This window comes from Rutidosis leptorrhynchoides, chromosome 5 (assembly GCF_046630445.1).
Source record: "Rutidosis leptorrhynchoides isolate AG116_Rl617_1_P2 chromosome 5, CSIRO_AGI_Rlap_v1, whole genome shotgun sequence".
In the NCBI taxonomy this organism is placed as follows: Eukaryota; Viridiplantae; Streptophyta; class Magnoliopsida; order Asterales; family Asteraceae; genus Rutidosis; species Rutidosis leptorrhynchoides.
In genome coordinates this window covers 263,889,767-263,914,644 of record NC_092337.1, presented here as the reverse complement: position 1 = coordinate 263,914,644, position 24,878 = coordinate 263,889,767, and positions in this window count along the sequence as shown.

Below are 24,878 nucleotides of genomic sequence, written 5' to 3'. Positions count from 1 at the left end.
ACAACAACAACAACAACAACAGCAACTACAACAATCATCCCAACAACAATAATAACCGCAACAACAACAACAATCAGAAGCAACTATGCCAAAGGTGTGAAAAGAATCACTCGGGGTTCTGCACCAAATTTTGCAACAAGTGTAAAAGAAATGGTCATAGCGCGACGAAGTGTGAGGTCTACGGACCAGGGGTTAATAGAACGAAAGGAACAAATGGTGTCGGAACGAGTAATGGCGGAGCAAGTAGTGTCGGAGCAAGTTATGCCAATGTAGTTTGTTATAAATGTGGAAAACCAGGCCACATTATTAGAAATTGCCCGAACCAGGAGAACACGAATGGACAAGGCCGTGGAAGAGTTTTCAATATTAATGCGGTAGAGGCACAGGAAGACCCGGAGCTTGTTACGGGTACGTTTCTTATTGACAATAAATCTGCTTACGTTTTATTTGATTCGGGTGCGGATAGAAGCTATATGAGTAGAGATTTTTGTGCTAAATTAAGTTGTCCATTGACGCCTTTGGATAGTAAATTTTTACTCGAATTAGCAAATGGTAAATTAATTTCAGCAGATAATATATGTCGGAATCGAGAAATTAAACTGGTTAGCGAAACATTTAAGATTGATTTGATTCCAGTAGAGTTAGGGAGTTTTGATGTGATAATCGGTATGGACTGGTTGAAAGAAGTGAAAGCGGAGATCGTTTGTTACAAAAATGCAATTCGCATTATACGAGAAAAAGGAAAACCCTTAATGGTGTACGGAGAAAAGGGCAACACGAAGCTACATCTTATTAGTAATTTGAAGGCACAAAAACTAATAAGAAAAGGTTGCTATGCTGTTCTAGCACACGTCGAGAAAGTACAAACTGAAGAAAAGAGCATCAATGATGTTCCCATTGCAAAAGAATTTCCCGATGTATTTCCGAAAGAATTACCGGGATTACCCCCACATCGATCCGTTGAATTTCAAATAGATCTTGTACCAGGAGCTGCACCAATAGCTCGTGCTCCTTACAGACTCGCACCCAGCGAGATGAAAGAACTGCAAAGCCAATTACAAGAACTTTTAGAGCGTGGTTTCATTCGACCAAGCACATCACCGTGGGGAGCTCCTGTTTTGTTTGTCAAGAAGAAAGATGGTACATTCAGGTTGTGTATCGACTACCGAGAGTTGAACAAACTTACCATCAAGAACCGCTACCCACTACCGAGAATCGACGACTTATTTGATCAACTACAAGGCTCGTCTGTTTATTCAAAGATTGACTTACGTTCCGGGTATCATCAAATGCGGGTGAAAGAAGATGATATTCCAAAGACTGCTTTCAGAACACGTTACGGTCATTACGAGTTTATGGTCATGCCGTTTGGTTTAACTAATGCACCAGCTGTGTTCATGGACCTTATGAACCGAGTGTGTGGACCATACCTTGACAAGTTTGTCATTGTTTTCATTGATGACATACTTATTTACTCAAAGAATGACCAAGAACACGGTGAACATTTGAGAAAGGTGTTAGAAGTATTGAGGAAGGAAGAATTGTACGCTAAGTTTTCAAAGTGTGCATTTTGGTTGGAAGAAGTTCAATTCCTCGGTCACATAGTGAACAAAGAAGGTATTAAGGTGGATCCGGCAAAGATAGAAACTGTTGAAAAGTGGGAAACCCCGAAAACTCCGAAACACATACGCCAGTTTTTAGGACTAGCTGGTTACTACAGAAGGTTCATCCAAGACTTTTCCAGAATAGCAAAACCCTTGACTGCATTAACGCATAAAGGGAAGAAATTTGAATGGAATGATGAACAAGAGAAAGCGTTTCAGTTATTGAAGAAAAAGCTAACTACGGCACCTATATTGTCATTGCCTGAAGGGAATGATGATTTTGTGATTTATTGTGACGCATCAAAGCAAGGTCTCGGTTGTGTATTAATGCAACGAACGAAGGTGATTGCTTATGCGTCTAGACAATTGAAGATTCACGAACAAAATTATACGACGCATGATTTGGAATTAGGCGCGGTTGTTTTTGCATTAAAGACTTGGAGGCACTACTTATATGGGGTCAAAAGTATTATATATACCGACCACAAAAGTCTTCAACACATATTTAATCAGAAACAACTGAATATGAGGCAGCGTAGGTGGATTGAATTATTGAATGATTACGACTTTGAGATTCGTTACCACCCGGGGAAGGCAAATGTGGTAGCCGATGCCTTGAGCAGGAAGGACAGAGAACCCATTCGAGTAAAATCTATGAATATAATGATTCATAATAACATTACTACTCAAATAAAGGAGGCGCAACAAGGAGTTTTAAAAGAGGGAAATTTAAAGGATGAAATACCCAAAGGATCGGAGAAGCATCTTAATATTCGGGAAGACGGAACCCGGTATAGGGCTGAAAGGATTTGGGTACCAAAATTTGGAGATATGAGAGAAATGGTACTTAGAGAAGCTCATAAAACCAGATACTCAATACATCCTGGAACGGGGAAGATGTACAAGGATCTCAAGAAACATTTTTGGTGGCCGGGTATGAAAGCCGATGTTGCTAAATACGTAGGAGAATGTTTGACGTGTTCTAAGGTCAAAGCTGAGCATCAGAAACCATCAGGTCTACTTCAACAACCCGAAATCCCGGAATGGAAATGGGAAAACATTACCATGGATTTCATCACTAAATTGCCAAGGACTGCAAGTGGTTTTGATACTATTTGGGTAATAGTTGATCGTCTCACCAAATCCGCACACTTTCTACCAATAAGAGAAGATGACAAGATGGAGAAGTTAGCACGACTGTATTTGAAGGAAGTCATCTCCAGACATGGAATACCAATCTCTATTATCTCTGATAGGGATGGCAGATTTATTTCAAGATTCTGGCAGACATTACAGCAAGCATTAGGAACTCGTCTAGACATGAGTACTGCCTATCATCCACAAACTGATGGGCAGAGCGAAAGGACGATACAAACGCTTGAAGACATGCTACGAGCATGTGTTATTGATTTCGGAAACAGTTGGGATCGACATCTACCTTTAGCAGAATTTTCCTACAACAACAGCTACCATTCAAGCATTGAGATGGCGCCGTTTGAAGCACTTTATGGTAGAAAGTGCAGGTCTCCGATTTGTTGGAGTGAAGTGGGGGATAGACAGATTACGGGTCCGGAGATTATACAAGAAACTACTGAGAAGATCATCCAAATTCAACAACGGTTGAAAACCGCCCAAAGTCGACAAAAGAGCTACGCTGACATTAAAAGAAAAGATATAGAATTTGAAATTGGAGAGATGGTCATGCTTAAAGTTTCACCTTGGAAAGGCGTTGTTCGATTTGGTAAACGAGGGAAATTAAATCCAAGGTATATTGGACCATTCAAGATTATTGATCGTGTCGGACCAGTAGCTTACCGACTTGAGTTACCTCAACAACTCGCGGCTGTACATAACACTTTCCACGTCTCGAATTTGAAGAAATGTTTTGCTAAAGAAGATCTCACTATTCCGTTAGATGAAATCCAAATCAACGAAAAACTCCAATTCATCGAAGAACCCGTCGAAATAATGGATCGTGAGGTTAAAAGACTTAAGCAAAACAAGATACCAATTGTTAAGGTTCGATGGAATGCTCGTAGAGGACCTGAGTTCACCTGGGAGTGTGAAGATCAGATGAAGAAGAAATACCCGCATCTATTTCCAGAAGATTCGTCAACACCTTCAACAGCTTAAAATTTCGGGACGAAATTTATTTAACGGGTAGGTACTGTAGTGACCCGAACTTTTCCATGTTTATATATATTAATTGAGATTGATGTTTACATGATTAAATGTTTCCAACATGTTAAGCAATCAAACTTGTTAAGACTTGATTAATTGAAATAGGTTTCATATAGACAATTGACCACCCAAGTTGACCGGTGATTCACGAACGTTAAAACTTGTAAAAAACTATATGATGACATATATATGGTTATATATATAGTTAACATGATATTATGATAAGTAAACATATCATTAATTATATTAACAATGAACTACATATGTAAAAACAAGACTACTAACTTAATGATTTTGAAACGAGACATATATGTAACGTTTATCGTTGTAACGACATTTAATGTATATATATCATATTAAGAGATATTCGTACATCATAATATCATGATAATATAATAATTTAAAATCTCTTTTGTTATTATAAACATTGGGTTAACAACATTTAACAAGATCGTTAACCTAAAGGTTTCAAAACAACACTTACATGTAACGACTAACGATGACTTAACGACTCAGTTAAAATGTATATACATGTAGTGTTTTAATATGTATTTATACACTTTTGAAAGACTTCAATACACTTATCAAAATACTTCTACTTAACAAAAATGCTTACAATTACATTCTCGTTCAGTTTCATCAACAATTCTACTCGTATGCACCCGTATTCGTACTCGTACAATACACAGCTTTTAGATGTATGTACTATTGGTATATACACTCCAATGATCAGCTCTTAGCAGCCCATGTGAGTCACCTAACACATGTGGGAACCATCATTTGGCAACTAGCATGAAATATCTCATAAGATTACAAAAATATGAGTAATCATTCATGACTTATTTACATGAAAACAAAATTACATATCCTTTATATCTAATCCATACACCAACGACCAAAAACACCTACAAACACTTTCATTCTTCAATTTTCTTCATCTAATTGAACTCTCTCAAGTTCTATCTTCAAGTTCTAAGTGTTCTTCATAAATTCCAAAAGTTCTAGTTTCATAAAATCAAGAATACTTTCAAGTTTGCTAGCTCACTTCCAATCTTGTAAGGTGATCATCCAACCTCAAGAAATCTTTGTTTCTTACAGTAGGTTATCATTCTAATACAAGGTAATAATCATATTCAAACTTTGGTTCAATTTCTATAACTATAACAATCTTATTTCAAGTGATGATCTTACTTGAACTTGTTTTCGTGTCATGATTTTGCTTCAAGAACTTTGAGCCATCCAAGGATCCATTGAAGCTAGATCCATTTTTCTCTTTTCCAGTAGGTTCATCCAAGGAACTTAAGGTAGTAATGATGTTCATAACATCATTCGATTCATACATATAAAGCTATCTTATTCGAAGGTTTAAACTTGTAATCACTAGAACATAGTTTAATTAATTCTAAACTTGTTCGCAAACAAAAGTTAATCCTTCTAACTTGACTTTTAAAATCAACTAAACACATGTTCTATATCTATATGATATGCTAACTTAATGATTTAAAACCTGGAAACACGAAAAACACCGTAAAACCGGATTTACGCCGTCGTAGTAACACCGCGGGCTGTTTTGGGTTAGTTAATTAAAAACTATGATAAACTTTGATTTAAAAGTTGTTATTCTGAGAAAATGATTTTTATTATGAACATGAAACTATATCCAAAAATTATGGTTAAACTCAAAGTGGAAGTATGTTTTCTAAAATGGTCATCTAGACGTCGTTCTTTCGACTGAAATGACTACCTTTACAAAAACGACTTGTAACTTATTTTTCCGACTAGAAACCTATAATTTTTTTGTTTAGATTCATAAAATAGAGTTCAATATGAAACCATAGCAATTTGATTCACTCAAAACGGATTTAAAATGAAGAAGTTATGGGTAAAACAAGATTGGATAATTTTTCTCATTTTAGCTACGTGAAAATTGGTAACAAATCTATTCCAACCATAACTTAATCAACTTGTATTATATATTATGTAATCTTGAGATACCATAGACACGTATACAATGTTTCGACCTATCATGTCGACACATCTATATATATTTCGGAACAACCATAGACACTCTATATGTGAATGTTGGAGTTAGCTATACAGGGTTGAGGTTGATTCCAAAATATATATAGTTTGAGTTGTGATCAATACTGAGATACGTATACACTGGGTCGTGGATTGATTCAAGATAATATTTATCGATTTATTTCTGTACATCTAACTGTGGACAACTAGTTGTAGGTTACTAACGAGGACAGCTGACTTAATAAACTTAAAACATCAAAATATATTAAAAGTGTTATAAATATATTTTGAACATACTTTGATATATATGTATATATTGTTATAGGTTCGTGAATCAACCAGTGGCCAAGTCTTACTTCCCGACGAAGTAAAAATCTGTGAAAGTGAGTTATAGTCCCACTTTTAAAATCTAATATTTTTGGGATGAGAATACATGCAGGTTTTATAAATGATTTACAAAATAGACACAAGTACGTGAAACTACATTCTATGGTTGAATTATCGAAATCGAATATGCCCCTTTTTATTAAGTCTGGTAATCTAAGAATTAGGGAACAGACACCCTAATTGACGCGAATCCTAAAGATAGATCTATTGGGCCTAACAAACCCCATCCAAAGTACCGGATGCTTTAGTACTTCGAAATTTATATCATATCCGAAGGGTGTCCCGGAATGATGGGGATATTCTTATATATGCATCTTGTTATTGTCGGTTACCAGGTGTTCACCATATGAATGATTTTTATCTCTATGTATGGGATGTGTATTGAAATATGAAATCTTGTGGTCTATTGTTACGATTTGATATATATAGGTTAAACCTATAACTCACCAACATTTTTGTTGACGTTTTAAGCATGTTTATTCTCAGGTGATTATTAAGAGCTTCCGCTGTCGCATACTTAAATAAGGACAAGATTTGGAGTCCATGCTTGTATGATATTGTGTAAAAACTGCATTCAAGAAACTTATTTTGTTGTAACATATTTGTATTGTAAACCATTATGTAATGGTCGTGTGTAAACAGGATATTTTAGATTATCATTATTTGATAATCTACGTAAAGCTTTTTAAACCTTTATTGATGAAATAAAGGTTATGGTTTGTTTAAAAATGAATGCAGTCTTTGAAAAACGTCTCATATAGAGGTCAAAACCTCGCAACGAAATCAATTAACATGGAACGTTTTTAATCAATAAGAACGGGACATTTCAGAATCAAGGCACAATATTCGGTGAATATCTGAACCCAATATGTGTCTCAGGTCTGAGGATATAATGATATTCTCCTTTACTCAAGATTACATGTGATCAACCATAAAGGCTCCATATAGTAAATCTTGAGAGCGGGTCTTCCAATATTTGTGTCCCACAAATATCTATGAACCTTGGTCGCAACCTTGCCCTACATTCACCATTTGAATGTTAACCAATCCAAGTTCATAATAGCCTAAACCTCACACTTGTTCCCACAAATGTGATCAACTACGGAATTTCGAATAATAGTTTATTCATGGATAAAATATGCAAAATTGGAACATGACTCATAAATAAATTAATGCCATAATCATATTAATGAGTTTGAACTAATTCGTTCCGTTACAATACATAAAGTAGATCAATTCCAATCACTAGAATATCGAAGCCCTAACGCACAAACATGTCCCTCATGTTTTGGCCCATGTAAAAGCTTCGTGAGTGGATCCGCAACATTATGATCTGTGTGAACTTTGTGAATACATATCTTTCCCTTTTCAACCTCATCCCTGATGTAGTTGAATCTCCGCTCAATGTGACGAGTCTTTTGATGAGCACGAGGTTCCTTGATTTGAGCAATCGCACCCTCGTTGTCACAAAAGATCTCAAGAGGGTCCTGAATGGAAGGGACCACTCCTAACTCGTCGATGAATTTCTTCATCCATGCAGCTTCCTGAGCTGCCAGTGAGGCGGCAATGTACTCCGACTCTGTAGTGGATAACGCAACAACTTCCTGTTTCGCACTCTTCCAAGAGACCGCACCACCATTTAACATGAAGACATAACCGGATTGTGATCGAGAGTCATCTCGATCAGTTTGGAAACTCGCGTCCACGTAACCTTTTATGGCGAGTTCCTCCTCACCAGACCCGTATATTAGAAACATATCCTTAGTTCTCCTAAGGTATTTCAATATACTTTTAACAGCAATCCAATGACTGTTTCCTGGGTTGTTCTGGTATCTACTTGTCAAGCTTAGAGCGCATGACACATCCGGTCTAGTACATATCATTGCATACATGATAGACCCAATAGCGGATGCATATGGGACTTTCTTCATTCTCTCTTGTTCATCTTTCGTGGTAGGACACTGAGATGAACTGAGAACGGTTCCTCTTTGAATAGGTACCAAACCTTTCTTAGAGTTTTCCATCTTGAACCTTTTCAAGATTTTATCAATGTATGTACTTTGACTTAAACCTATCAATTTCTTGGATCTATTCCTATAGATCCCTATCCCCAATATGTATTGTGCGTCTCCAAGATCCTTAATGGAGAAGCAACTCTTTAGCCAAGTTTTGACTCCTTGCATTGTGGTAATATCATTCCCAAATAATAATATATCATCCACATATAGTACAAGGAACATGATAGTGCTCCCACTAGCTTTCTTATATACACAAGCTTCATCACCATTTTTAATAAAGCCAAATTTCTTTGCCTCTTCATTAAAACGATGATTCCACATTCTAGATGCTTGTTTCAATCCGTAGATTGATTTCTTTAACTTGCATACCATTTTAGGATTTTTCGGATCAACAAAACCTTCGGGCTGTACCATATAGACATCTTCCTCAAGATATCCATTCAGGAAAGCGGTTTTGACATCCATTTGCCATATTTCATAGTCGTAGTGAGCAGCAATGGCAAATAATATCCTAATAGACTTTAGCATTGCCACTGGCGAGAAAGTTTCATCATAATCAACCCCTTGAGTTTGAGTGAAACCTTTTGCAACAAGTCTAGCTTTATATGTATCCAAGTTTCCATGTATGTCGGTTTTCATTTTGAAAAGCCATTTGCAATCAACTAGCTTGGAGCTAGGAGGTTGCACAACAAGTTCCCAAACTTGGTTTTCGTACATGGATTGCATCTCGGCGTTCATGGCTTCCTGCCATTTATCTTTATCAATTCTTGATAAAGCATCTTTGTAGTTTGTCGGTTCATCCAAATCAACCGTATAGCAACCATCTATGAGAAACCCATATCTCTCGGGAGGATTACTAATCCTACTAGATCTTCGAACGTCTTGTGTACCTTGATCATCCACTTGATCATTTTCAACATCCTCATGTTGAGTACTAGTGTCAACCAATTGTGTATCATCGGCTTGATCTTGTACCTCTACAAGATCTATCTTCCTTTCACCATCACCTTCCATAAGGAACTTGGTTTCAAGGAATTCCGCTTTCCGAGCAACAAATACGGTTTGCTCGGATGGATCATAGAAGTAATATCCCATGTCATCTTTGGGATATCCTATGAAGATACACTTTGTGGATCGAGCATGTAGCTTATTTGCTACATAACGCTTAGGATAAGCTTCACATCCCCATACTTTTAAGTATGAAAGAGAAGGAGGTTTTCCAAACCACATCTCATGAGGAGTTCGTTCCACCTTCTTGGTTGGGGCCATATTTAAAATACGAGCCGCGGAGCTTAGACAATAACCCCAAAATGATAGAGGTAGCGAGCTTCTTGCCATCATAGATCGAACCATATCCATTAGGGTTCGGTTCCTCCTTTCGGAAACTCCATTAAGTTGGGGTGTTCCGGGTGGAGTAAGTTGTGAGATAATCCCACAACTCCTAAGATGATCTTGGAAGGCATCGCTTAGGTATTCACCTCCTCTATCTGTACGTAGTACCTTAATTGTCTTATTGAGTTGATTTTGTACTTCGTTTTGATATTCTTTGAATGCTTCAAACGTTTCGTCCTTGTGTCTTAATAAGTAGACATATCCGAAACGACTAAAGTCATCAATGAAAGTAACAAAGTATCTTTCACCTTTCCTAGTCATGGGTTTAAAGGGTCCACATACATCCGAATGTATTAATCCCAATAAATCTTTAGCCCTTTCATAGGTCCCTTTGAAAGGTGCTTTAGTCATCTTGCCTTGTAAACAAGATTCACATACTTCAAACGAATCCATTTCAATTGATTTCAAAAGTCCATTCTTTTGAAGTGTATGTATTCGGTTCTTGTTTATGTGACCAAGGCGACAATGCCATAAGTAGGAATCACTCAAATCCCTTTTGAGTTTCTTGGTGCTTGTATGGTACATTGAGCTACTAGATGATGTGTCATCATGAACCAATTCATAAATTCCATTTGAAGGCGAAGCCTTGAAATAGAATACATTATCTTTAGAAACATGAATATCATCATCAATAAAATTAACAACGTAACCACATTGTTTTAAGCGAGAAATAGAAATAATGTTTCTACACAAATCCGGAGCATACAAAACATTTTCTAAAATAAGTTCCAATCCGCTTGGAAGCTTTAATATAAAATCTCCTTGAGCTTTAACATGCACCTTTGCACCATTGCCCATGTAGAGACTTGATGTTCCCGCCTTATGATCACTTCTTTTGAACCCCTGCAAAGAATTGCAAATATGAGTTCCACATCCAGTGTCTAATACCCACGTATTAGAAGAAGTAATACTTAGCTCTATATATACCATATATATATTACCTGAGGTTTGCCCTGCATCCCTCTTGTCCTTCAACTCTTTAAGATAGACCGGACAGTTTCGTTTCCAATGACCCATCTCACCGCAACCGAAACATGGGTCTTCCTTGGGGTTTGCCTTCTCGGCTACCTTTTGCTTCTTAGCCTTGTTGATGGTTGGGGTAATCATCTTCCCCTTCCCTTTGCCTTGATGGGCGGGTCCTTTTCTCTTAGCCACTTTTGGCTTAGAGGTGTTACCTTTAGACCCACCTTGATCGATTGCTAACACGGGTAAAGTCCTTTTACCCATGCTTGTTTCCGCCGTCCTAAGCATACCATGAAGCTCACCTATGCTCTTATCCATCCCATTCATGTTGTAATTAATTACAAATTGATCAAACCTCTTTGATAGGGAGTTAAGGATAAGATCGGTGGCTAACTCATTAGATATGTTAAGGTTAAGACGGTTAGCACGATCGATAAGGCTCTTCATCTTAAGTACATAAGATGAAACCGATTGGGTATCGTCCATACGACAAGCATGAAGCGCCCGAACCGTTTCGAAACGCTCAACACGTGCTTGTTGGAGAAACATCTCCTTCAATTGTGTTATCATGTCGTATGCGCTATGATGCTCGAAATCCTTTTGGAGTTCGGGTATCATAGTCCCAAGCATTAAGCATGAGACTTGAAGGGAGTCGTGGCAATACTTATCGTAAGAGGCCATTGCCTCCACATCACTCTCATCCGGTTGATCGGGAATGGGGTCCTCAAGCACATACATTTTATCCTCTTGTTTGAGGACAATCCGAAGATTGCGGAACCAATCCATAAAATTTGTATGGTTGAGTTTGTCTTTCTCGAGGAGAGACCGTAACGATAGGTTGTTAAAGTTAAGTGGTGCGTTGTTCATGTTGTTGTTGTTATTAGCGGCCATCTACAAAATTCAACAAAGTTCTTTTAAGTATCGATTTGGATTTAATAAACAATGCCCTTTTAATTTGTTTTATTAAATATTAGAATCCAACGGTAAATCAAATTTCGGTTAGGTGACCTTTATCCCGTCATTTGATTTAGCTAGGTAGTCATAATGACAATTGCAATCCTTTTGCAACTTCTAAGTTATGGGATCATGCAATCCTTTTGCATGGCATATTAATCCCATCAACGCCTATTTGTTCCTCATGCTTCGGTGACCCTAAGTTCATGATTCCCAAATCAAGTCGTCCTACTTGTGTAGACATGTAGACTTAACATACAAGTGGTTAGGTGACCTTTATCCCACAAGCATGCAAAGTGTACTTTATTCATATTAGTTCACTCATGACGGTTAGGTGACCTTTATCCCATCATGAGATTCCTAATATGTCTAAGTGTTTCCACAAAAGGATGGCGTTTAACTTGTTTATCTTGTATTAGTAAAGGGATTTTAGGTTTTCTACATTCTAGTTTAGAAAACAAAGTGCTATACACCAACATGCATTTGGTGTGTAGTATGTTTATGAAAAACCCATTTTCATGTGCCTTTTAGTAACCAATTACTAGTTTTAACCATTTCATTACCTTTTTAAATAAACCATTTTATTCAAGTCTAATAACCAATTATTAGTGTCATTTTGTTATGTTTTATTATAACCATTTTATAATGTATTATGCAAGTGTAATCATGTGATGATCTTGTAGCAACCAAACATACAAACATACACAAACATGCATAGCAAAGTGTTCACAATCAAGAGCCATTTTGGTAGACATTTGTTTAGCCAATAAACAAATGTCACCTAAGGGGTTAAACCAAAGTAAGAGATTTTACCAAAATCTCCCACTTAATCTTGTAATCTTCAAAACTTCATCTTGTAATCTTCTTCATGAATCTTCACTTTCATTTTACAAAATCATATCCTAATACAATTTTTCTAGAAAATGAAATAACAACCTATTCTATTTTACAAACCAAAATAGAACAAATTACATACAAAATTACAAGATTAATTACAACCTTTCCAAACCAAAAATTACAAAATTATTACAACCATAAGAATGAATATTACAAATCAAGAATAATCACCAAATCATTCAACCAAACAAACACACGGTCTAGGCTCGATTGTGAACAACAACATAACAATAATCTTGGCCAAACTTGAAGTCCAAACCCACTTTTGGAGCTCCAAAAATTCGGCCTACACCATAAACCCCACCAAAACTCAAAATTTTTACATTCTACTTTCATGCATGTTAGTAGATTGTAAAATAAATGAGTTTTCTAGCCAAAAACAAGAAGCATATTCCTATGACTTTGGCTCTTGATACCATTGTAAGGATTCAAAAGATTACCAAGTTTCCATATACATATATGTTTATGTCTAAAATCAATTTAGTTAACATAGAAAGCGGAAGCATTTTGATTTTAATCTTTACCAAGTTTAACCACTTAAACATGAATCCCAAAATAGATCAAGTCAAGATAATATGCTTACAAAGTAAGAGAGCTAGTTTAGAGTTATACCTACTCCAAGTTAGGAGGTAATAAATGGATGAAGATGAAGATGATGAATATGATGAACTAGCAAGTTTCTAACTTGAAACCTCAAGCTTGTAATACCCCAAACTTTGCACCAACACCTTGTACTTTGGTTAGGATATAATTGACACTTGAAAATAAGCTAAAAAAAACTTGAAGAAGCCTTCTCTCCCTCCCTAAGCTCACGGCAACAGCAGCAGTTTTTGGGAGCTTTTTTTTTGCTTTTTTTGATATGTAAATTGCATGCATTTTAGTCTCCAAGAGTGCTAGACATATACTTGTGGAAATGGGAAGTATTGACCAAAAGATGGAATCTTTGAACATGTGTCATTCAACTCCCAATGCCACTACTATGTCTTTTAAATAAAATTGGTTTTATTTTATAAAATTAAATTTTATAAAACTTCCATTTTATTTAATTATGTATGTGTACATTATTTACAAATGCATTTATAAAATGTAACATAACATGATTAATTATTTAGCCTATAAATAATTAAAACCATATCATATAAATTATCCCATAATTTATATTTACATATCAAGTGTTATTATTTTAGAAACCATTTTCTTGAATTCAAGTGTCGCGTATTTAATCAATGATTCAATCACTAAGATCAAATACGAATAAGGTGTCGGTAAGTTTGTTATTGGGTATGACCCGACTTGGATCAAAACATATTAGCCACGTTAATTTAATATGTCTCTCGGGCATATGAAATACCTTCATGCATGTCAAAAGTTTTGCTTATCATTTTTGTCGGAAATTGCCTGCTTATCATTCTTAGTCTAGACACGTTTTACTGCATTGATTACATGAATAGTGTATAGACAAAATTCATATCTTAGAGTATCTGCTAATCTATATCTTAGCGTATCTGTTACTGTAAAATTTGCCTGACATATCCCGTAAATTCCTCCGTAATCTACGAAATCTTTTGCGCTATATATATAGATATTCTATGTAATTAGAATACCACTCGATAGCCAGAAAATCATTTCATATCGAAAAATCCTTTATTCACTCGAACGAAATGGAATTCGTCATTAGTTCAAGTCTCTCGAATTTTGATATGGAATCCTACTCAAGCTCCAAAAGTAGTGTGACCGGAATGGATCAACCAATTAGCCATCATCTATTCTGGATGAATTGGGGATGGGTTCGTAATCTACTTAACCATTGGAGACAAGAAGAAGGTGATCCCTTTCATCCACCACATTGCCCTCTTGGCAATGAACCTGAAGCACTTACTGGCGAACCTGTCCGAAACACCATTTTCTCTCTCATTTCCAGAGTATCTCGTCATGATTATATACTACACCAAATTCTAGATCTTATTTATCCACTCGTCCGAACCGACAATCACCCCGGTGTAATAGAAGAAGTCAACGAGCTTCGCGCTCGGGTAGTGGCTTTGGAGAATATGGTGCAAAGGTTACAAACACCAGCAGCAGCACCAGCAGCATAACCAGTACCACCATCAACAACATCAACAGTACCATTACCACCACCAACAACAACCGCATCGCAAACCTCAACTTCACAATCTATCCCACGAGCATCGACGTCATACGCCATGTAGATACCAAGGAATACCACAACGATTAAGTATTGACTCATAACTTCATTGGGGAAACATTCTACGGCGATTATGTAATTTTTAAAGTTTAGAAATTATCTATTCTAGCCTTAACCATAAATCAAATGAGTTTAACTTAATATTAACTCATTAAATCTATATTACATCTGAAGAAATATACACATATATATTTCCATAAAGACTGTAATAAAATTCTTTTGTATAAAATATTAATTGTGAATTTTTTTTTAACGGGTAGGTAATACCCGAGAGATATATAAATTCACAATTAATATGTTACATTCTTCGAATCTGATTCAGCAAGTCATCCATTATACTCCCCACTTTCACAACAATATACATTCTTTTATAGAAATCAAAACAACCATACTCATTCAAAATCTAATTACATATTCTGATTTTAAAATCTCAGAATTCGATTCAAGATATAACCGAAATCATCACTCTTAGATTCCTACATCTTTCAAAACTATACTTTGACTTCAAAACTGTCCTAGAACCTCATTTCTATTCATGGAACTCACAAAAATATTTGTATCATTCAAAATCTTAGAACATCGTATGTATATTAACAATTACAATATGTGTTCAAACACTTTGAAATTCCTAAAGACATGCGAGATGATTATCCAACCACACATTACCCACTGTCATGCACCTGAAAAGCTCTCGAAACCAAAGTTATAGTTTAACATGTATCCATGTCAGATCCTTTGATATTTATTACCAAATATAATTTTTCAATCTCTTTCCAAAATAGACAGTTTTGTCACAGCTCCCGCAAATCACCTTCATTTGTTTATACGAATAAACCCTTCATCATGGTTACCGGGGAACCTTTGATATCTCGTCACATTAGCAGTAAACTTATCAACAACTTCATTAACCTTCGACTTAAGCCTCTTCGAAAATCCACTATACTTATTCATTAAAACCCCATCATGTACTCATCTACATCCTGTAACAATAATTGTCACACCAACTACTGGGAATTAGCAATCAGTATTTTGAATTTCGCGACAATTTTACGTTAAAAGTTATATGTATACATATAATGTCTATCTCCTAGACTTACATACTTCGAATGTGAATTTTCTGAAAAACATCCCAAACTATGAACTAGTTCTCCGAAATTGGAAAAATGCTGATGAAGCAGCAAAAACTGTAAACGACTTTAACAGTCAAAAGTTTGATGATAAAGAATAGTATGGTGGTAAAGCTGAGAAAAAGAGAAGGTTTGAAACTGGAAAATGGATTGAGCAGACCATGAAGGAGGCTGTGGACAAATCACAAAGACTAAACCTGCCTTCAAAGGATCCAAATGTTTCAGTGTCTACTGAAATCGTTAGCAAACACCTTACTTCTTATTCAAACCTTCACAGACAAATCTTCATCATCATCCATCTATGTTAAGAATTCTAAGATATTATCGTATCTTTTATTATAAATATCTTCGATATTCCTGAAGATATTTTCACAACTATTCTTATCCGAAATCTTTTATCTCTTCGCAATATCAGCGTTACAACATAAAAAGAAACTGTGTTAGTTTCTAAATTCTGAAGAAGAAAAAAATTCGAATTTAAAATAGGAATGTTTTTAAAGCAGTGTTGGGAACTGAAACATGAGTTAGTATAATATAATGACACTTGATCAACGTGATTATATTACAGTAAGTCATGCTGAGTTTCTAATGGAACGTGATGATTCATAGAACATACCGTCATCATATACTATTTACACGGCTCTTACATTCTACCCAATTTCCAAACATATTAAGAACATATCATCTTGATAGCTCTATATTTTCAGATATTCTGGTAAGTTGCCAAATTAAGATCGTGCCATTACGATTTTCTTCATGGAACATTAACTATGTTCATCCAAAAATTCATATCTACGAATTCTGGACCATTATCCGCTTGACTTAAGGCTGGGAAGAGAAAATGAAAGCATGAAGCTCCGAAATATAATGGAGAATATAAAGCCCGATAACAACCTCGAAATTACAAACCGTGTATATCAATGCGTATAGCAATATAAAGACACGGGAGAATGAAAAACACAATAACCCCAAGGTAATGGTAGAAGAAAATAACTTCCTCCGGTGGTAGATGAAAAAGAAGAATGACAGATATGAAAGTTAAGAGTATATCAAGAATCAATACTTGATGAAGCATATTAATGAATGCTTTAATGTATGAATTGGGGAGAAAGACTAGAAGGTGTGAGCTGTGGAAATAAAGAAACGAAGGGGGTGGATTTATAGTAAAATATCAGACAGAGAAATCGAGACAGATTATCGCATTTAATCAAAGAAGGTCATGATTTTCTTAATCGCCGAAGAACCAAATCTTATTGCAAAGATTTTCTTTAAATCCAATGAATTCTGGAAATCAATCATAACTACGTCATCGGTTAAAATAAATATACGTTTACTCATTTCACTCTCTTGCGATAGCTTCACTTATACTCTTCGCGTAATCAAATTGTTTTATCTATATTACTCAATGATGATAAAACTCTATTTATCAACTCATATTCGTCATGAAAACATTTTTATAGTTAGCCATGACGACCTCGATCAAATTTCAGGACGAAATTTCTTTAACGGGTAGGTACTGTGACGACCCGAAAATTTCCGACCAAATTTAAACTTTAATCTTTATATTATTCTGACACGATAAGCAAAGTTTGTTAAGTTAAATCTCAAAAATTTTAAACTGTGTTCATACATTCATTATAACCTCGACCAAATTCCGACGATTCACGAACCGTTATATATAAATAGATATGTTATGTGTATATATATTATAACTTGAGTATATTAATAAAGTATTAAACGTATAATACTTTACACGAACGTATTTGTTTCAATATGATTTTCCACGAAATTAAAAAAAAATATATTAAATGATTGAATTATCAGAAACATTGAATTATGATTACAAGTCTCTGTTGAGAGGTCCACTATGATTTGAGAAAATCTATTCCTCTTAACGATATTCAGAATAATTTGTAAAGCTATTTATAAATAAAAACAAAAAGTGTCATTTACGAAAGTTAGACAAAAGTTAGTGGGGAATTGGTTTCCATAATATTCTATTAATCTATTTTCAAACGTACAAAGACGTTTTCAGTTTAAAAAGAACTTTATTATTAAAACATATATAACTTTTATAAATATCTAGAATCACTTTTAACAACTCAATACTTAACCAGTATAATAAATATAACGATATTTATATTTTATTTCATTAAATATATATAACGATTTAAATTAATATTATATATATTTATACGCGTATTATACATACATGGTTTTTATACTTTTACTATACTTTAACTATACCTTTACTTTACTTTCACTTTTACTTTACTTTAACTTTAATAATTCACTTTAATAATTCATACTTTAATAATTCACTTTAATAATTCATACTTTAATAATTCACTTTAATAATTCATACTTTAATAATTCACTTTAATAATTCATACTTTAATAATTCACTTTAATAATTCATACTTTAATAATTCACTTTAATAATTCAAAAATCTATTATAAATAGAATTCAATAGGTTTCATTATTTCATAGAAACTTGAAAATATATTTCTCTAAACTCTCTCAATCGATTATATATATATATATATATATATATATATATATATATATATATATATATATATATATATATATATTTGCTCTGTATTATTTCAAGATATTATTAGTATACATAAAATATTACGACGGAGCGATGCCCGAGTGATTTCAAAATAGTTTTTTTGAATGAGTCGAAGCTAAGGAAATTATGGGTTATAGCTATGGAGGTGATGGGTATGCTTCATGGGTATGCTCGTGAGGTCAATCTAGTGTTTATCATCTCCGTTGCGTCTACGTACTTTCCTGCAATATTGAATCTCAATATTGATACGTTCGTGAATCCGAGCCAACCTTGCACTTGTTAAATGACATTATATGTATTTTTACTATGAAATACAGTATGGTGAGTTTCATTACTCCCTTTTTATATATATTTTTGGGCTGAGAATACATGCGCTGTTTTATAAATGTTTTACGAAATAGGCACAAGTACTAAAACTAATTCTATGTGGGTTTAAACCAAAAATATACCCTTAGCTTGGTAATATTAAACTACTTGTCTATGTACGGTAGGCGCGAATCCTAAAGATAGATCTATTGGGCCTGACAAACCCCATCCTGACTATGGGATGCTTTAGTACTTCGAGGTTATTTTAAACACACCTGATCTGGTGTACTTCAGAGGATAAAACATGAACGTTAAGGCTTGTTACCGGGTGCCTATAACTTATAGAATACTTTTATACACTTGCTAGTGTACATATATTTATAAACGGAAATCTTGTGGTCTATTAATATATTGAAATGATTGTTATGATAAACCTATGAACTCACCAACCTTTTGGTTGACACTTTAAAGCATGTTTATTCTCAGGTATTAAAGAAATCTTTCGCTGTGCATTAGCTCATTTTAAGGATATTACTTGGAGTCATTCATGGCATATTTTGAAAGACGTTGCATTCGAGTTATTGAGTTCATCAAGATTTTTATTAAGCCAATTATAGTTGGATGTATTATGAAATGGTGTGCATGCCGTCAACTTTCGTTGTAAAGAAAGTTTGTCTTTTAAAAACGAATGCAATGTTTGTAAAATGTATCATATAGAGGTCAAATACCTCGCGATGTAATCAACTATTGTGAATCGTTTATAATGTATATGAACGGGTCCTTTCAATATTTCATGCTTTATGTAAAATAAGCGATATTGTAAGTTTGTAAAATATTGTATAAAAGTTTGAACGCGAAATATTATTATAATCAGTTTTTCATATAGAATTGTAGTAGTTGAATTGTATATTAGCTACTAAGTATGAACTTAACGGGTAGGTGCTACCCGAATTTTAACTTATAAAACGCTAATATGAAGAAAAAGCTTTTATAAATAAGTTCATATTATGCTACGAAATACTATTAACTACTCTTAATATTCTGTATGATTAACTTGTTCCATTTGACTATTTTGAAGGAAATGGCACCGACTACTCGACACACCGTGAATATGAATGAAGAGGAATTCCGTACTTTTCTAGCTTCAAACATAGCCGCAGTACAGGCTGCGCTACATACCAACAATAACCTTGGATCTAGCAGTACAGGAAATCGTGTAGGATGCACCTACAAAGAATTCACTGCCTGCAAACCTTTGGAATTTGATGGAACCGAAGGACCGATCGGATTGAAACGGTGGACCGAGAAGGTCGAATCGGTGTTTGCCATAAGTAAGTGTACTGAAGAGGACAAAGTAAAGTACGCTACGCATACCTTCACAGGTTCTGCGTTAACATGGTGGAATACCTATCTAGAGCAAGTGGGACAAGACGATGCGTACGCACTACCGTGGTCAGCATTCAAGCACTTGATGAACGAGAAGTACCGTCCTAGAACCGAGGTCAATAAGCTCAAGACAGAACTTAGAGGGTTACGAACCCAAGGATTTGATATTACCACGTACAAAAGACGATTCACAGAATTGGGCCTATTGTGTCCGGGAGCATTCGAAGATGAGGAAGAGAAGATCGACGCGTTTGTGAAAGGATTACCGGAAAGAATCCAAGAAGATATAAGTTCACACGAGCCCGCCTCCATACAACAGGCATGTAGAATGGCTCACAAACTAGTGAACCAGATTGAAGAAAGAATTAAAGAACAGACTGCTGAAGAGGCCAATGTGAAGCAAGTCAAAAGAAAGTGGGAGGAAAACGGTGATAAGAATCACCAATACAACAACAACAGCAATTACAACAATAATCACAACAATTATCCCAACAATCGCAACATCAATCGCAACTACAACAAACGGCCCAACAACAACAACAACAACAACAACAACAACAACAACAACAACAACAACAACAATAACAACAACAACAACAATCAGAAGCAGCTATGTCAAAGGTGTGAAAAGTATCACTCGGGGTTCTGCACCAAATTTTGCAACAAGTGTAAAAGAAATGGTCATAGCGCGGTGAAGTGTGAGGTCTACGGACCAGGGGTTAATAGAACGAAAGGAACAAATGGTGTTGGAACGAGTAATGGCGAAGCAAGTAGTGTCGGAGCAAGTTATGCCAATGTAGTTTGTTATAAATGTGGAAAACCGGGCCACATTATTAGAAATTGCCCGAACCAGGAGAACACGAATGGACAAGGCCGCGGAAGAGTTTTCAATATTAATGCGGCAGAGGCACAGGAAGACCCGGAGCTTGTTACGGGTACGTTTCTTATTGACAATAAATCTGCTTACGTTTTATTTGATTCGGGTGCGGATAAAAGCTATATGAGTAGAGATTTTTGTGCTAAATTAAGTTGTCCATTGACGCCTTTGGATAGTAAATTTTTACTCGAATTAGCAAATGGTAAATTAATTTCAGCAGATAATATATGTCGGAATCGAGAAATTAAACTGGTTAGCGAAACATTTAAGATTGACTTGATACCAGCAGAGTTAGGGAGTTTTGATGTGATAATCGGTATGGACTGGTTGAAAGAAGTGAAAGCAGAGATCGTTTGTTACAAAAATGCAATTCGCATTATACGAGAAAAAGGAAAACCCTTAATGGTGTACGGAGAAAAGGGCAACACGAAGCTACATCTTATTAGTAATTTGCAGGCACAAAAACTAATAAGAAAAGGTTGCTATGCTGTTCTAGCACACGTCGAGAAAGTACAAACTGAAGAAAAGAGCATCAATGATGTTTCCGTTGCAAAAGAATTTCCCGATGTATTTCCGAAAGAATTACCGGGATTACCCCCACATCGATTCGTTGAATTTCAAATAAATCTTGTACCAGGAGCTGCACCAATAGCTCGTGCTCCTTACAGACTCGCACCCAGCGAGATGAAAGAACTGCAAAGCCAATTACAGGAACTTTTAGAGCATGGTTTCATTCGACCAAGCACATCACCGTGGGGAGCTCCTGTTTTGTTTGTCAAGAAGAAAGATGGTACATTCAGGTTGTGTATCGACTACCGAGAGTTGAACAAACTTACCATCAAGAACCGCTACCCACTACCGAGAATCGACGACTTATTTGATCAACTACAAGGCTCGTCTGTTTATTCAAAGATTGACTTACGTTCCGGGTATCATCAAATGCGGGTGAAAGAAGATGATATTCCAAAGACTGCTTTCAGAACACGTTACGGTCATTACGAGTTTATGGTCATGCCATTTGGTTTAACTAATGCACCAGCTGTGTTCATGGACCTTATGTGTAGTGACCCGAACTTTTCCATGTTTATATATATTAATTGAGATTGATATTTACATGATTAAATGTTTCCAATATGTTAAGCAATCAAACTTGTTAAGACTTGATTAATTGAAATATGTTTCATATAGACAATTGACCACCCAAGTTGACCGGCGATTCACGAACGTTAAAACTTGTAAAAACGACATGATGATATATATATGGATATACATATGGTTAACATGAGATTATGATAAGTAAGTATCTCCATAAGTATATTAACAATGAGTTATATACATATAAACAAGACTACTAACTTAAGGATTTCGAAATGAGACATATATGTAACGATTATCGTTGTAACGACATTTAAATGTATATATATCATATTAAGATATATTAATATATCATAATATCATGATAATATAATAATTTAACATCTCATTAGATATAATAAACAATGGGTTAACAATATTAATTGAGATCGTTAACTTAAAGGTTTCAAAACAACACTTACATGTAACGACTAACGATGACTTAACGACTCCGTTAAAATGTATATACATGTAGTGTATTTAGATGTATTAAAATACTTTTGGAAGACTTCAAGACATATATCAAAACACTCATACTTAACGAAAATGGTTACAGTTACTTTCCCATTCTTTTCTTTCATCAAGAATTCTAGTCGTATTCTTACCCGTATTATACACAGCTTCAAAACGTACTTACTATGGGTATATACCAATAGGAACTAGCATGGGATTCCACTCTTGATTATGTCATGTATGACTAATCAATTTTAACTTCTACCATGAGCTAGTCAACTAACTAGAACTCCTTTTAACCCCACTCACCACTCACCAATTAACACTCATCATTCACTCCATTTCACTTCCAAATCTCTTTCTAATTCTCTCTCAACACACCCACACTATTATGAACGTATTTTTCCAGTAGTTAATCATCATCTTCATCAAAAATCACTTCAAGAATCAAGCTATAATCATCATAGGAAGAACACTTCAAGAATACTTCAAAAATCCCTTCAAGTTTACTAATTTACTTCCAAGCTTTCTAATCCATTCCAAGTAATCATCTAAGATCAAGAAACCTTTGTTATATACAGTAGGTTATCTTTCTTATTCAAGGTAATATTCATATTCAAACTTTGATTCAATTTCTATAACTATAAACTATCTTAATTCGAGCAAAAATCTTACTTGAACTTGTTTTTGTGTCATGATCCTATTTCAAGAACTTTCAAGCCATCCAAGATCCTTTGAAGCTAGATCATTTCTTGTCACTTCCAGTAGGTTTACCTACTAAACTTGAGGTAGTAATGATGTTCATAACATCATTCGATTCATATATATAAAACTATCTTATTCGAAGTTTTAAACTCGTAATCACTAGAACATAGTTTAGTTAATTCTAAACTTGTTCGCAAACAAAAGTTAATCCTTCTAACTTGACTTTTAAAATTAACTAAACACATGTTCTATATCTATATGATATGCTAACTTAATGATTTAAAACCTGGAAACACGAAAAACACCGTAAAACCGGATTTACGCCGTCGTAGTAACACCGCGGGCTGTTTTGGGTTAGTTAATTAAAAACTATGATAAACTTTGATTTAAAAGTTGTTATTCTGAGAAAATGATTTTTATTATGAACATGAAACTATATCCAAAAATTATAGTTAAACTCAAAGTGGAAGTATGTTTTCTAAAATGGTCATCTAGACGTCGTTCTTTCGACTGAAATGACTACCTTTACAAAAACGACTTGTAACTTATTTTTCCGACTATAAACCTATACTTTTTCTGTTTAGATTCATAAAATAGAGTTCAATATGAAACCATAGCAATTTGATTCACTCAAAACGGATTTAAAATGAAGAAGTTATGGGTAAAACAAGATTGGATAATTTTTCTCATTTTAGCTACGTGAAAATTGGTAACAAATATATTCCAACCATAACTTAATCAACTTGTATTATATATTATGTAATCTTGAGATACCATAGACACGTATACAATGTTTCGACCTATCATGTCGACACATCTATATATATTTCGGAACAACCATAGACACTATATGTGAATGTTGGAGTTAGCTATACAGGGTTGAGGTTGATTCCAAAATATGTATAGTTTGAGTTGTGATCAATACTGAGATACGTATACACTGGGTCGTGGATTGATTCAAGATAATATTTATCGATTTATTTCTGTATATCTAACTGTGGACAACTAGTTGTAGGTTACTAACGAGGACAGCTGACTTAATAAACTTAAAACATCAAAATATATTAAAAGTGTTGTAAATATATTTTGAACATACTTTGATATATATGTATATATTGTTATAGGTTCGTGAATCAACAAGTGGCCAAGTCTTACTTCCCGACGAAGTAAAAATCTGTGAAAGTGAGTTATAGTCCCACTTTTAAAATCTAATATTTTTGGGATGAGAATACATGCAGGTTTTATAAATGATTTACAAAATAGACACAAGTACGTGAAACTACATTCTATGGTTGAATTATCGAAATCGAATATGCCCCTTTTTATTAAGTCTGGTAATCTAAGAATTAGGGAACAGACACCCTAATTGACGCGAATCCTAAAGATAGATCTATTGGGCCTAACAAACCCCATCCAAAGTACCGGATGCTTTAGTACTTCGAAATTTATATCATATCCGAAGGGTGTCCCGGAATGATGGGGATATTCTTATATATGCATCTTGTTAACGTTGGTTACCAGGTGTTCACCATATGAATGATTTTTATCTCTATGTATGGGATGTGTATTGAAATATGAAATCTTGTGGTCTATTGTTACGATTTGATATATATAGGTTAAACCTATAACTCACCAACATTTTTGTTGACGTTTAAAGCATGTTTATTCTCAGGTGAATATTAAGAGC